General features: G+C 38.1%; 1 protein-coding gene across 4 annotated transcripts in view; it reads left to right on the top strand.

The window, feature by feature from the left end:
- The window catches only part of ADIPOR2 (adiponectin receptor 2), a 117,873-nt gene that overhangs the window by 84,936 nt on the left and 15,898 nt on the right, over positions 1-17,039 (top strand). The gene's annotated exons all lie outside the window — the stretch shown is intronic.

Genomic DNA, 17,039 nt, shown 5'->3' with positions numbered 1-17,039 from the left:
AGCATGTGCTAAGCCTTCTGACTGCTTTTTCTGCTCAAAAGAGCTGCCTTTGTGAGAATTGGCACCACACTGACTTCATGTTTCTCAATTCCAACTTCTGCCCCTGAGTGTTTCTGTTGAGCCCAGAGGTTAGATTCAGTGTTGGTACTTGTTTTTTGATAGAATTGTTATTGCACACCTCATTTTCTGTTAGGCCAGGATAATTTTGCTTCTCAGATGCATTCTAACCTTTTAATGGATTTTCTCTTTATTTTGAAAATAAATAAACCTGATGTATCGTAGTGCAGTCTGTCACATTTCTAATGATTCTGCATCACTTTCTTTGAGTATTTTTCCTTCTTTTTCTGAAGATGTAGAACTTAACTAGATTGCGTAGACTTTTTAAAAATATGATGGTAGTTTCTCTCAGGCTCTCTAGTTGCGTTGAATGCCAGTCGTCCATTAAGGATAAAAGTGTAATAGGAAAGGCAATGGGGGAGTGTCTTTTTTTTTTTTCTAATTAAAAACAAGTTAAGTGAAATTCTGAATTTATAAAAATAAGGTTTAAAGGTAGTTATATCTGTTACAGTGATATGTCTTTTTGTACAAGTGTTTACCAGCAGGTTCCTTTAAATCAGTGAACCTATTAGGAGTGTTATTTGATCACATATGGCCCTTTAACGAAAATAAATACAAATACCAGAATTTCATTCCAGACCTACTGAATTAGAATCTTTGGGTCCTGAATGTATGTATTTTTTAAAAACTTCACAAGTGATTAAGATACTCACTACTGTTTGAAAACTAGTGCCTTGGGGCCAGCCAGGTGGCATGGTGGTGAAGTTCACGCATTCCGCTTCAATGCCTGGAGTTTGTTGGTTTCGATCCTGGGCATGGACCTATATACCGCTCATCAAGCCATGCTGAGGTGGCGTCCCACAAAGCAGAACTAGAAGGATGTATAACTAGAATATATAACTATGTACTGGGGCTTTGGGTAGGAGGAAAAAAAAGGAAGATTGGCAACAGTTGTTAGCTCGGGGCCAGTACTCCTCACCAAAAAATCCCCCAAAAAACTAACACCTAAAGTTATGCAGTTCTATTTTATTGAAGATAGTTAATGTATTAAAAACTTCTCAGGAAACTGCTTTGCAAAGGGACCAGTCACTATACGTCCTCTGAGGAATCTTTGGGAAATAAAGTTAGATTTATTTGCTGTTTGTTAAAGGAAAATGTCCCATTTACTCACAGTTGACTGTTTAGAAAAAAATATTGAGGTAATTCACATATAAAATTCACCAATTTAAACTGTAAAATTGAAGGGTTTTAGTATGTTCACAGAATTCTGCAACCATCACAACAATCTAAGTTTAGAACATTTTTATCACCCCAAAAGAAACCTCTTACTCATTAGCTATCACTCCCTATCCCCACTCTCTGAATCCTAGGCACCTTTTTTTTTAAATACTGGTACCTAAGCTAACATCTGTTGCCAATCTTCTTTTTTTCTTTTTTCTTCTTTTTCTCCCCAAAGCCTCCCAGTACCTAGTTGTGTATTCGAGTTGTAGGTCCTTCTGGTTGTGCTATGTGGGACGTCGCCTCAGCATGGCCTGATGAGAGGTGCCATGTCCGCGCCCAGGATCTGAACCATTGAAACCCTGGGCCACTGAAGCAGAGTGCGAACTTAACCACTCGGCCATGGGTCTGGTCCCCTAGGCAACTTCTAATCTACTTTCTCTCTTTACGAATTTGCCTATTCTGAACGTTCTATATAGATGGAATCATACAATATGTGGTGTTTTGTGACTTCCTCTTTTACTTAGCTTAATGTTTTCAAGGTTCATGTATGTTGTAGCATGTATCAGAACTTCCTTCCCTTTTAAAGATTTTATTTTTCCTTTTTTTCCCCAAAGCCCCCTGGTACATAGTTGTGTATTTTTAGTTGTGGGTCCTTCTAGTTGTGGCATGTAGGACACCACCTCAGTGTGTCCTGACGAGCAGTTCCCTGTCTGCACACAAGATTCAAACTGGCAAAACCCTGGGCCTCTGAAGCTGAGCACTGAACTTAACCACTCTACCACGGGGCCAACCCTTTCATTCCCTTTTAATGGCTGAATAATTCTCCTTTGTATGGATAATACTATATTTTATTTATCCAAAATCAATTGATGGACATTTGTGTTGTTTCCACTGTTTGGCTGTTGTCAATAACGTTGCGGTGAATATTCATGTGTGGGCATATGTGTTCATTTCTCTTGGATATACATGGGAGTGATTTTTCTGGGCCGTTTGTTAACTCTGCTTAACGTTTTGAGGAACTGCCAGACTGTTTTCCGCAGCAGCCGTACCATTTTGCATACCTTCCAGCAGTGTTTGAGGGTCCCACTTTTCTCTACATTCTGGCCAACACTTGTTTTTGTCTGTCTTTTTGAGTATAGCTGTCTTAGTGGGTGTGAAGTAGTATCTCATTTGGTCACAGATGACTCCTGAGCTTTTATCAGGTGACCTGCCTCGGTTAGCTGTGGCTAAGGATTCCAATTATTTAACCTCTTTGATGACTTTGGAAGTAGAAGCTAAATTCACACCTATTACAGAACTCACCTTGTGTTCATTCAATTTCTAACAGTCCATTTCTTTTCATCTATACTGTCACTACTTTAGTCTAAGCCACTGTCATCTTCCGTCTGGAAGATTGGGCTAGCCCTCCGAACAGGACTTTCTGTTTTGTTTCTTGTTCCTGTCCAATATATTCTTCACACAGTTGCTAAAGAGAGCTCTGAAAAATGCAGAGTTTGTTATGCCATTCCCATTTTTAGAAATTCTTTGTTTGCTTCCCATTGCACTTAGGATAAAATCCTCACTCCTTTCCATAGCCTACAGTACTCTGCGTGATCTCACCTCTGCCTATCTCTCTGACCTTATTTTGGAACATTCTCTTCCTTCTTCCGTGAGGGGCAACCACACTGGCCTTATTTCACTCCCTTAAATAGGCTGGGCTCTCTCCAGCTTCAGAGCCTTCAAACATGGCTGTTTCCTCTGCTTGGAGTGTTCTTATATCCACACCTCTGGCTAACTGCTGCTCATCCTTTAGTATTCAGGTTAAGTACCACTTCCTTGGAAACCTTTCTCAAATTCTCTGTTCCCGTTCTGTATCAGCTTCCCCACGGTTATCTTTAATCAACCTTTTATTTTCCATCACAGTACATATCACAGCTTATAATTATGTATTCATATGATTAGATGTTTAATAATTATTTTTGCTTGTAGGCTCTATGTTCCTTGGTGGAATGAATTTTGTCTTTTGTTCACTTCATCCTCAGATTCTAGCCCAGTCTTTCATTCATGGTGGGCATATAATACATGGTTGTTGAATGAACTTAGCAGCAGCCAATTTAGAGTTCTATGTCTAAATTGCCTTAAGTTGTTTCCTTAAAGAGATGTACAGGAAGAGAACATTAGGGTAATGCTGTTTCAGTGTTCAGGGAAAACTTAATTAACATACTTACTTAATCTATAATGGAATAAATTCATTCTTATTATTTATCAGAAGAATAACGCTAGCTCATGTTTATTGAGCCTTTATAATGTATGAGGCAATTTTCTAAGCTCTTTTGCAAATATCATCTCATTCATTCCTAAAGTAGCCTTTGTGGAATAGGTGTTAGTAGTATCTCTGTTTTACAGATGAGGAAACTGAGGCTGCATTGAATTGATATGAGTTGTACACTAGGACTTGTTTTGGAGGATCCTTTGCTTTTTCTCTTCATGGGGGCTGGATTTTCTTTTCATTGGTTTATTGTCAAAAGTATGATTTGGCAAGTTCAGTGGTTTTTTGCCTTTAATACATTTTAAAGGACCTTATTTCCAGACATGGTCAAAATTGTGGAAAAAAGAGATCCTGTGATAGGTGATAGTGATCCACTGTAATTGTGGAATTGACTCTCAGGTGGCATCAAATGAAATAACCTGTGTGCACAGTTACATTCAGTTTCTCTGTGTAGAAGTCCTTTATTTGAGGTGATGGAGAGGTTAATCTGTTTGGTTCCTTGTTAAGCAAAATGCTCATTTAAGAAAGAGTACTGAGGGGCTGGCCTGGTGGCACAGCGATTAAGTTCACACACTCTGCTTCGGAGGCCCTGGGTTCACTGGTTCACATCCCAGGTGCAGACTTGGCACCGCTTGTCAGACCATGCTGTGGCAGGCATCCCACATATAAAGTAGAGAAGGATGGGCACGGATGTTAGCTCAGGGCCAGTCTTCCTCAGCAAAAAGAGGAGGATTGACGGTGGATGTTAGCTCAGGGCTAATCTTCCTCAAAAGAAAAAAAAGAAAAAGAAAAAAGTACTGGACTGGAAATCAAATACTTAAAATTAAAATCTCTGGAATAGGCATCTCTGTTTTTCACAAGCTCCCTGACATGATTCTGGGGCACACTTATAAGTCGAGGACCAATGATTACAGTCTTCTCCTTTTTATAATACATATGTATAGGTTCCAGACTGATGGAACTTCCAGCAGGGTAAGGCTAGGCCTAGAAGAGCTGAGTGTGTCCTCTTCTGTAAATGGAGTATCTAGTAGTATGTACCTTGTCTTGCAGGGTTGTAGTGAGAATAAGATAAGTTAGTACATGTAAAGCAGTGAGAACAATGCCTGGTACGTGGAAGGTACTTAATAAATGTCAGATGTAGCACATCATCGGAGGGGTGTATATTTGTGTCAAAAAGAAAGGACTTGCTTAAATTTCACCTTAGAAAGGCACTGTCCCATCGAAAGGACAAAGTTAATCAGATTCCTGTTTTTATATTATCATTCTTATTAGACTTTGTAATCATCTTTTTTAAAAAAAGAAAAAGAGGGGCCGGCCCCGTGGCCTAGTGGTTAAGTTCACGTGCTCCACTGCAGGTGGCCCAGTGTTTCATTGGTTCGAATCCTGGGCCCAGATGTGGCTCCGCTCATGGAGCCACACTAAGGTGGCGTCCCACATGCCACAACGAGAAGGACCCACAACTAAGAATATACAGCTATGTACCGGGGGGCTTTGGGGAGAAAAAGGAAAAAAATTGAAAAATCTGAAAAAAAAAGATTGATGTGGTTATTGTTTGTCTCCACTCACCTGAACGTAATGTCTATCGACAACACCTAAAATAGTCTGGGAATATTGTATTTGCTCAATAAATATTTAAGTAAAGAAATGAATGAGTGATTGAACTTGAGTTTTAGCTTTGGCCCTGTTGCCAAACAGCTGTGTGACTTTGGCCAATTTTCTTAATTTCTTTGGACCTCATTTTCTTCATATTGAAATGAAGTTGTTGCACTAGGTGATACCTAAGGTTTTCTCAATCTCCAAATTTCTCTGGTCCTCCCGCTATAGTTTTAACACTTTTTATTAGAGGATAAAAGATGAATGAGGGTCATAATTAGTTTTTTCATAGATCAGTCCCTTAGGAGTCTTTGATTGAACAGCCCTATTTAATGGCTACTTATGTCACTTATGTCATGTTTGGTTTTATATAGTGAAGTTATTTCTGTGTGCCAGTGGATAATCTCAAAGGAAGCACTTTGGTAAAAGGGAAAAAACGGGTTTTGGGTTCAGAGATACCCGGATTTGAATCCCTGGTCTCTTCTACAGCGTTATTTCCTAACGTTTTTGAGTGGGAGGATCCTTAAAAGAAAAAAACCCCAGAAATCTCATTGAAGTATAAAATGCATGCAGAAAAGTGCATGTATCATAAGTGGATAGGGTGATAAGTTTTCATAAACTGGACACACCTGCATAACCAACACTCCTAGATGTCCCCTTAGTGCTCCCTCCCCCAAAGGTAACTGTTTTCCTGACTTCTAATGGCATCGTTTTGCCTATGTTTGTACTTTATGTCATTGGAACCATTCAATATGTACTCTTTTTATCTGACTTCTTTACTCAGCATTAGGTTTGTGAAATTTATCTGTATTTACTTAGTGTAGCTGTAGAGTGTTCATTTTCACCGCTCTATAGTATTTCTTTACGTGACTGTACCACATTTTGTTTATTCATTCTCTTGTTGAAGGCTATCTGGATTATTTCCAATTTGGGGCTATTAGGAATAGTGTCTCTGTGAATATTCTAGTACTTGTCTTCTGATGAACGTATAGATGCATTTCTCTTAGCTATACATGTAGGAGTGGAATTGCTGGGTCAGGAAATGACCCCTTTCCTCCTTTAAGTGTCAGAAACATTTAACAGACCCTCTACATGATAGTCATATTTTTAATATTAGTTTGAAAAAACTAAATGATAGGAAGTGACTATGAATTCAGTTCATCTTAAGAGAATTTGTATTTTGTAAATCACTATAGCACCTACATGGATTTGAAACATAGTAGGAAGGACCTACATGTAAGATGTCATTAGGTTGGGAATCAAGGTGCCACTTAGAACTATGTAACTTCCCTTAGCTTCTCTCTCCTCATTTACTTCACTCAATCTAGATTTCCACATTATAAAATAGGGATAGAAATACTCATCTCAAAAGGTTGTTCTGAGGATTTGATTATTTAATTTGTGAAAACATTTAGTACAGTGTTTGACATGTAGTTAGTGCACAGTAAATAGTAATTGTTACCTTGTCCTTCCTTTATGATAGTGCTCAAGTAATTGCAGTAAATCCTGATAAACACGTCCTGAACTTATCCATATATCTCAACTACCTTCGATTTCAGCAGTTTTCACAAAGGTGATTTCTAAATCTGTCATATTAGTGCTGACCTCTTTATTGGACATTTAACCCTTTCAAATTGAACTAATTTAGCCTATTCCCTCCCTTACCAGCTTTTCCTTCTGACTTCCTAATTTCTGTTAAATACCAGCTTCTTTCAAGTACCCGGACTTGGTTCCTGGAATGTCAGAGTGGAAGGAATACCAAGAGTCATTTAGTTTAGTAAAGATGCATGCATGCACGCATTTATTCGTTACAGATATCTTTTAGGTTTTTTTAAACCATGTATTGGTCCTCTGGTAATACAAAGATAAGATATAGTTTCTGCCCTTACGCAGCTTACAGTCTGGTTGGAGAGATAGACAAGTAAATCAGTACATTTGTGGTAAGTGCTGTGTGATTGTTTGCATAGGGTGCTATGGGAGCAACTCTACCTACAGGCGGAGATCTGGAGAGGTAAAACTTGAGTTTCAGAGTTAGCTAAGAGAAAGGACTAAAGGGCATCTAGGCAAAGGGAATAGCAGATGTGAACACTTAGAAGTAATAAATAGCCTGATGCTTTTTAGAGACTAGTAGTAATGATAATAGCTAACGTGTATTGAATATACATTGATATGTAATGGTGTCTGAACGTGCAAAATGTTCAGCATAGCTAGAATGAAGGATCAAGGGTACAAGGGAGTGGAAGGTTTGGTAGCAAGTAAGCCTAGGCAACTGGGGCCTAAAATCCAGAGCTCTAGACTCCTGGTCCAATATTCTTCCATCATCCAAAATTCTTTTTGAAATGTGTAATGTTGTGTATTGATTGAAATGAATAGGCCATTGCTTCTGGGCCTCTGACTCTAAAGCCTGGGCTCTTTTAACTGTATCTACTGAAGTATATAGTTAAGCATTTTATAAGCTCTTTAGAAAAAAAACACAAGGCATTTCAAACCAGGTTGCCCTGATTTTTAGTTTTATGGCTTTATTTCACATCTCTGAATTTTCAAGGTATTAAGTTGAATAAAGAGAGCAGCCTTCTTGGTTGTCCTGCTTTTCCTCTGCTACAGATTTTTCTTCATAAATTGGGGATTAGGAGCCAACTTTTATTCATTCAACCTAGGGATTATTCTGTTGAACTGATTTACTTTAACCAAACTCATAGGAAAGCCACTCTATATTAGTTTATCATAAAAAAGCTAACTTGTAAATAGACTCCTGTCTGCTGATCACTTCAGTTTCTTTTCTTGAGGAAGCCTGCTTAGGAAATTCAGTTAAGATTAGAGTTGCTATGTAAGAATTTAAAAAAAGGGTGATTTTAAAGCTCTTTTCCATCAAGCTTTGGTAGCGATAACTAGTCTGTACAGGCTAAGGGTATATATATTTCTAGGAAGGCCAAAATGAATGTTCCTATAGATTAGATACTGTACTTACTCTATTGGACTATAACAGACACATTCACCAATGCCTACTCTTTGAGCTGTCATTTTTTTGTAGACACCTTAATTTAGCTATATCAGCTTGCTAACGCTCTTATGACATATAGATTTCTAAATTTAGGGCTGGATTCAACCTGACAGCTTTCCAAAAAGACTAGCAAAATCACGTGTTGATCAAATTAAGCTAAATTTATTACTTACTGCAGTAAGAGTGAACATGGCCCTAAAGAGTCCTAGTAGTGTTTTAGAAAGGAGACATTGACAGTTATTTATAGAGTTTTGGGCTCTGGGTTCTAGTGGTTTAAGGCAGGTCTTTCAACACAAGTCACGTTGGCATTGGGCACAGTTTGTGATATGATAGTTTAGGATTGGTGGAGAGAGTCTCGATGATTAAATATTTGTTTGATAAGCTAGCAGGTTTGTTTAGTTGAGCAATTTATTGTACTAAGGGTCTGGTTGAGGAATCTGTTGTTTTGGGGACGTTCCTAAAGCTATTTAATGGTTTGTATCCTTACCTTCTTGGGCAAGAATTTCCTGGAACAAACGATAAAGTCATGTTGATATAGGATCCTTGGATCTTAGTCCTCATAATTAAGCTTGTGAATTCAGGTCTCAGTTCTCGGTAACATCTGTAAAGGTAGACAAATTTTCACCCAAGATTTATTGCCCCTAGCCCTGGGTATTTTGTCATTTCTTTAACCTTTATCTTCTCACTGTGGATGGTATTATGATTGTGGATCTCTGTGGTACTGTGTTGACTTCAATTAGTATTTAAATATATAATTTATGTCTTGCTATACTCCTGTAAATGCGTCCTAAGTTTCAGCTGCACTGAACTAGTCTCTTTTCCTCAAAATGATACTTTTGCTTTCCCCTTTTGACTATTCTCTTTTATTTCATCTTTCCGAAGTTCTATTCCTCATCCAACCTTCCCTGAGCTCTATGCTTCCTAGCTTTAAGCTAGCTATACCTTATTTCTATTATACTCATTTATTCAGCCCATTATTAGGTTGTAAGCCCATGGAAGACAGAGACTATATTTTTCTCATCTTTTAAAAAATCTTTTTAGGGGACCTGCCCTGTGGCTGAGTGGTTAAGTTCACATGCTCCACTTTGGCGTCTTGGGGTCTCGCCAGTTCAGATCCTGGGTGTGGACATGGCACTGCTCATCAAGCCATGCTGAGGTAGTGTCCCACATAGCACAACCAGAGGCACTCACAACTAGAATATACAACTGTGTACTGGGGGGCTTTGGGGAGAAGAAGGAGGAGGAAGGAAAAAAAACAGATTGGCAACAGATGTCAGCTTAGTTGCCAATCTTTAAAAAAAAATCCTTTTAATGAATTTTTTTTTTGAGGAAGATTAGCCCTGAGCTGACATCCACTGCCAATCCTCCCCTTTTTGCTGAGGAAGACTGGCCCTGAGTCCGTGCCCATGTTCCTCTACTTTGTATGTGGGACACCTGCCACAGCATGGGTTGCCAAGCGGTGCCATGTCCGAGCCCAGGATCTGAACCAACGAACCCCAGGCCGCCAAAGTGGAATGTGCGAACTTACCACTGTGCCACCAGCCCGGCCCCTAACAAATACTTTTTAAACTGAATTACTCTGTTGAATTGAGTTGGGCTAAAACAGATAAATGCCCAGTAGATTCACAAATTATTTTCATATTAGACTGATCTTAAAGGCTATTCATCTTTATCATTATCGTTGTGTATCTTTCCAAAGGAAAAATATACTCTTGAGAATTGTCATTTTAGGATGCGCTTTGGATAGATCATCATATCAGATATCATTGTATTTTGAAATATAACCAGCTTTAACATAGTCTTCTCAAGATGGACTTCACTGAGTGTAGGAGGAGAAAACATCTAAAAATGACTTTGTACTTCCTTCAGAGCATTGACCTCTCTGTAAGTGTAATATAGTGATTTATTCATTGAAAGCCTTCAGGAATTAAATTTTATGCCTTTATTTTAGGGACCTTTGGTTTTAATTGTTAGTCTTTCACGATGTTCTGTTTCTCTTCATAATTTGTTTTGATGAGGGTCAGAGATATGACAACAGAGGCAGAACATAGCATGTATTTAACATTGTATGTGATCATCTTAATACAGTGCAGTTACTGTTGAAAGAGAGATCTTTGGATACTATGGTTTAGTGGTCGCTGGATGAGAAGTTGAAAGTAATCTTGACTCATGACAAGGTAGTTCTTTAGAGTTAATATTGGAATACAGAGACTATTTTATATATAGTGCCCAGCATAGGCTTACCAAATCATCATTTTGTGGCATAGCTATCAACTTGCCTGTGTACCCTAGAGAAAGCGTTTTTTTATCCTGTGTTCTAGCCAGTGTTTGACTCTACCCCTTTATTCCTACTTGTTATCCCATGTCTAACCCAGGGAGTTGTAGTTACCACCACCCACTCCCTGTAGATCCCTAATTAACAGCTCCATAATGCTGGAACACATTAAATAGCTAATTATGGTCTAGTATGTTAGACATTGGATTTTTTTGGGACGTATTTCTGAGTATTGTGTTACAGGAGGGTGGGAATTGGGGATAATCCTTGATAAATCAACAGACATGTTGATACTTTGCACTTCTGAAGGAAACATTCTTTGATAAAAATGTAGACATTTTGCTGACGTGTCAGGATGGATGGAAGTATTTATCTCTACTGGATATGTATTTCTGACCACTGATCGCATTCTGCCTCATAACCACCAGAGATGGAATTATTACTGTGGGCTTGCATTCTCTTGGATTGAGATTAGCTTTTTTGGAAGAACCATTTGGGGTAGAAAGGGAAGTTCTAAAAGATGAGCAGATGAATACAGGCAGCTGTAAAGCTTTGCAAGTTTCCGGTATGCATGAGTTTCAGTTATCACGGATTAGTTAAATAATACCAGTCCCTCAACAATATGATTCAACTTCCAGTTACCGTGGCGTATTTACTGTGAATAATTGCATAAAGTACAAACTTCTCTGCTAGCTCTTCAGTGCATAGATCACTGTGCAAATAATAGACGTGCATCATGATTAGTAGCCAGTCACATCACGTCTTTGGAAAGGCTGTCAGGGACTGATTGGCTATGGTGCATCTGTTATTCATTTAATGTACAAGAGTACCAAGTGTATAGTTGGGTTGCTTTCCAGTGATAAACCCATCTGACCTTTTACAGAAATGAAGAGAGAATTGGCTAACAAAAATTGAAGTGAAGCAAAGAAATGAAAATGATAATGCTGAAAGTGAAAGTCAAATCAAACACAAATGGAGTTACAGACGCAATAGCTGACTGTGGGAGTGTTGACACTGCCACCATTGAAGAGTTTAGAGATGCAGCCAGAGGAGCTTAGTGAAGGCAGACTTGTCAATGTCAGTGAGTAAAATGACAAAAAGAATGAGGATGTCCAGAGAAGTGATGCAGGCAAAAAAGTCTAAGGGACTCTTAAAGATATTTCATGACGTTGAAAGCACAAAGAATAAAATGTTGAAAGCTGATCCAAACTTAGAAAGGAGTATGACAGTTTGCCAAAGCAGAGAAAAGATGCTCACGCTGTGTTGTAAGTTATACAAGAAGGCGGCAAGCACTATTCAAATTACTATTGGTACTTTTTTTTTTTTTTTACAAATTAACAATTCTCAATGTTTCTGTTTTAAAATAGAGCATACTAAATAAATACTAGTTTTACTATTTTTTTAAAATTTCCATGTACATTTAAAACTGACAGTTTTTAATGTTTTGACAATTTCTTTAAGGTCATGGAATAGTCATTTTCCCCATTGTTTATTAAGATTGCTTTACCTGATTTTGGCTTGCACAGTCATTTTTGCTATCTGCACTACCACGCGAAACAAGATCTGCCTCTGTGTGTTGTGGCCTTTTGGCCAAATGTCTGTTACCCACAAAATTAGGCAGTTTCATATCTAGAAAATAATTGAATGGAAAGAATAGAGCATGAACTTTGAAACTATATGGACCTGAGTTGAACTTCTCACTCAGATGTTTTCTAAGCGTTTGACCTTGAAGAAATCATTTAAGCTCAGATTCCTCATCTGTAAAATGGTAGCTGCTCAAGTAATACTTTTTAAATTTTTTGAATGCCTACTATTTTGCCTTGGTGTTACTAGTAACTATTTAATAGTAAGTAGCTCATATTATTAGCATCTTTCACAGTGGAGCATCTGATAAAATATTTTTTTCTCTGATGTGAACACATAATATGGGACCATGGCATATATAATTTGAGATGTAAAGTCCCTGTCTCTCATCATTTCTTTAGAGCCGAGTTTCTTGACCACAATTCACATTTGGCCGGATAGTTCTTTGTTGTGGGGAGCTGTCCTTTGCATTGTAGGATTTTAACAGCATCTTGGGCCTTACCTACTAGATGCCAGTAGCATTCCCTCGACTTGTGACAAGTAAAAATGACTCCAGATATTGCCAGATGTCTGAGGGGAGGATAGAGGAGTGAGGAGAAGGCAAAATTACCCCTAGTTGAGAAGAACTGCTTTAGACTTTTTAAGTATTTTCTTAATTTGTTTCTTTCCTTTCCTGTTTCTCTTCTTCATTTGTGGCCTTCTCTCTGTTGCCAAAGTGATAGTTTCTAAATTCAAATTTAGTAATGCTCAGCTTGGCCTGATCTCACATAATTTAAATGCTTAGCTTTGCCTACAAGATAAAGCCTAAAGCCCCTTAGTATCAAAAGCCTTTAAAGAGCTGTTCCTACCTAACTGCACCTCCATTCCTCCCCCTCCTGTTTTTTTTAAAAGCAGTTTATTGAGGGATGATTTACACAAAATCATTTTATTGAGGAATAATTTAACACAGTAAAATACCCAAATCTTAAATATCTAGTACGATGATGCTACATATGTATGACTACCACACGAATCAAGATTCAGGTTATTTCTGTTGCTTCGGAAACGTCTGTCATGCCCTTGTCCAGTTAGCCCCCTCCCCACCTCACACCCATTCCCACAGGTGACCGTGTTCTGGCCTCTACTGCAATAGATTTGTTTTGCTTGTTGCTGAACTTAATATAAATGGAATCCTACAGCACACACTCTCTTTATGATGTCTTCTTTCACTCAGCGTGTTTTTGTTACTTAGCCATATTGTTTTGCATGTCAGCAGTTCTTGTTTATTACTAAGTAGTATTCTGTCATATAAATATATCACACTTGTTTATCTGTTTTCTTACTGATAGACAATAGGGTTGTTTTTGGTTTTTGACTATTATGAGTAATGCTGCTGTGGGTCTCTTTACCTTCTTTTTAAATTATTTTTTTATTGTGGTAAAATATTTAACAGAAAATTTGCCATTCTAACTGTTTTTAAGTGTACAGTTAAGTGGCACTAATTACACTCACAATATTTTGCAGCCATTACCATTATTTCCAGAAATTTTCATCATCCCAAACAGAAACTATACCTATCAAGGAATAACTCCCCATTCCCTCCTCCTCCCAGCCTCGTCCTTGGTAACCTCTAATCTACACTCTGTCTCTATGAATTTGCCTGTTGTAGATATTTCATATAAATGGAATTGTACAGTGTTTGCCCTATTGTATGTGGCGCATTTTACTTAGCTTAATGTTCTCAAGGTTCATCCACGTGGTAGCATGTATCTGAACTTCATTCCTTTTTATGACTGAGTCATATTCTATTGTATGTATATGCCACATTTTGTTTGTTATTCATCTGTTGATGGACATTTGGATTGTTTCTGTACTCACCTTTTTTAGCCTCACGTCACATTTACTTTTTGCTGCAGCCATGCTAAACTACATATTCTTTGTGTCATGCTTTTTCTTTCCTCTCTGTTTTTGGATACATGCTATTACCTTTACCTGTCATGCCTTTCCCCTGTCATATCTGTTGAACTCTTACACATTTTTCAGGGCTTAGTTCAGATGTTACCTTTCTGTAAAACTTCCCACCAGTGCCAAAGTTCACTGTTTTCCCTTTTCTCTTTGCATCAGACCTTTCTCATCCTGTTCATTAGCTCATTGCTGTAGTTACTTGCTTATGTGCATGTCTCCTCCACTAGATCGTGATGCCTACTGTAATGTTCTCAGTACCTAGCCCATCATTAGAATGATAAAGACCGTCGTTTATTTATCGCCTTCTGAGTCCTAGGCCCTGTGATAGTTTCTTTTTGTTCATTACCTTTGATCCTTAAAACAGATCTGCAGTATAGGTACAGTATTGTTAAAATCATTTACAGATAAGGAAACTGATGCTTAGAGAGGTTGTATGTAATCTTGTGAAAGATTACAGAATTTATCAGTAGTCAAGTTTTGTCTGGCTTGAATCTCACTCTTAATCCATTATGGAAAGCCACCTTTTCCTAAAAAATATTTGACTAAATGAATAAACAGTGTTTTTGGCCCCTAATTTGTGATCAACCCAGACCATATATGCTGCATTCTGAATGTACTTCTCTTTTCTTTCAATAAACCTGTATTAGCACTGCTGAAGACACAGAGCTGTTCCTTCCCCAACAGCAGTGTCATTGTCCCTTTTTCGTCTCTATGATTCGGACGCTGAACCATTCATCTCTCCTTCCTGTAGACGTCTGTAGTGGTGAGTGCCTACTGAGAGAGGCACCCTATCCTCATTTTTCCTTATCTGAGTCTTTAAGATTAACTATGTGAGATCTCCTTTCTTTTGCCAGTGAGGCTGGCTTACCTTTTCCTATCAGCAGTCTTCTATGGATCCAAAGGCACTTTTAGCCTTATATTCAAAATTGATTGTAAGAAATCTCTTTGATATTTCAGATTGCGACTTAATCAGGTTTTACTTATGATAGTACTGGAAACGTTTAACAGTGGTTCTGTTTTATGTACTTACTTGTAGTTTTATTGGAAACTGCTGACATTTCTTCATGTAAGAATCAAGATTGAATCCTGTTTCTGTTTCTCTTTGTGAAGAATCAGATACATGTTGAACATACATAAATATTTGACCTATTTTATATTTTATATGTAAGTTTATATTTTATACTTTAAAATCAGTCTGCTAATCATTTCAAGTTGTCTATTTTCAGTTTTCATATAGTTGATTTTTAATGGAATTTTATCATTTTTTTTTATGTTTACTTAGAGACGGTCTTTTTAAATTTTTTGTTGAAAATCTTTTAAAGCATTAGTTAATTTAGCCACTATGTAAGTGTATTAAATATTGCACAGAGCTGTTTTGGGAGCCATGGGGGAGAAGACAAACATCAACACTTAAAATTTATTTTCGGAAATGATACACTAAAAAAGTAAAATTTTATCAAACATTAATTAGGGGCCGGCTGGGTGGCTCAGCAGTTAAATGCGTGCGTTCTGCTTCGGCAGCCCAGGGTTTGCCAGTTTGAATCCCGGGTGCAGACATGGCACTGCTTGGCAAGCCATGCTGTGGCAGGCATCCCAGATATAAAGTAGAGGAAGATGGGCACGGATGTTAGCTCAGGGCCCGTCCTCCTTGGCAAAAAGAGGAGGTTTGGCAGGAGTTAGCTCAGGGCTAATCTTCCTGGGAAAAAAAAAATTAAACAGTGTAAGTCAGTCAAACAAGAGCTGTAATCAGGTTATTAGTCATCCAATAAGGGGTATAGAGTTTAAGTGCTAAAGAAGTTCAGAAGAGGAGGCAGTTGTTAGGGTTAGGTAGGGCATACATTCTCTGGTGAAATATTATGCTGCTTGTTTGGAGGGAGTGAAAAACAATGGTTTGTAGGCCTCCAAAGAGCCACAGTACATAAACAGATAGATAGTATATCTGTGTTAATTCAAATTTCATAGGGATGGGAGAAAGCAATCTGAAAATGCTCCTGGGAAGGCAGTGGGGAAAGTGGCAGCCATGAGGGAAAGGCTGAGAAACACTAGGCTAGGGTAGTTAAGAAAGAGTTTTACACAAGAAATGTGATAGGCTGGGCATTGCAGGGTAGATAGGTAAATTTAGGTAAGTGAAGAAGGGAGGGTGTTTTATTGGTAAGAATAGTAGAGAAGCAGATTTGAGATAGTTTTTTTGGAGAACATAATTTTTTAAAACTTGAAATTGGGTGTGTAATATATTTTGCATGCTGCTTATAGTCTCTAGTTTTCTTGAAAAGTGAAGAATAGGAAAATAAAATGTTAGGATTTGTTTTTAAACTTGCTCAGATTCAAGTGTGACAGGTTAGCTATGGCCTTTGCATGTTCCTCCTTACTAGTTAGTTTTCTGATGGGAGGCAGAGGATCAGTTCCTTTCTTCAGGCAGGCACGTTAGCAGTAGTTTATCTACTAGACTCTCAGATGTGGAATTACAGCTCTCTTGGGCTGTCCTTTTTCAAAGAAATACAGAATCAAGAAGTTTAGAGAGTGGAGAAGATTGTAGAGACTGTTTAGTTTTCACTCCTCCTTTTAGAGGAAATGAGGAGAAAATTGAGGCTCAGAAAGCTTTAGAAGCTGTAGAAAGTTCCGTAGCTGTTAGTGGTAGAACCAGGCTTACTATGTGGGTCTCCTGACTTCTAGTCCATTGCCCTTCTCGCAATATCTGTCTGTCTAAACTAGTATGAAACTTGATCTGGAAACAGAAATTTTAATTTTAGTGATTTATCCCTTAAGGTCTAACCAGATTGTCATTTATTCCTCCATTTCCCCAGACAAGTTGATCGTTTCCTCAAGAATGTGGGAAGACAATGGGTGTTGGATTTTTACTTTTCCACTTTACTAGTTTTAACTAAACTTCGGCAATTTATTTAACCCCTTTGCCTAATGTTCTTTATATGTTAAGTGGGGATAAGAATACTTATCTAATAAGGTGATCATCAGGATTAAGTTAGATGGCCTGTATAAAGTCCTTTCCTTTATGCTTGACGTATCTTAAGAATTTTGTGGCCGGCCCCATGACCTAGTGGTTAAGTTTGGCGTGCTCCCTCTCAGCAGCCTGGGTTCACAGGTTTGGATCCCGAGTG

Source organism: Equus asinus, chromosome 22 (assembly GCF_041296235.1).
Source record: "Equus asinus isolate D_3611 breed Donkey chromosome 22, EquAss-T2T_v2, whole genome shotgun sequence".
Lineage (NCBI taxonomy): Eukaryota > Metazoa > Chordata > Mammalia > Perissodactyla > Equidae > Equus > Equus asinus.
Note: the sequence above shows the minus strand (reverse complement) of the source record. Positions and strands in the feature narration are given on the sequence as shown.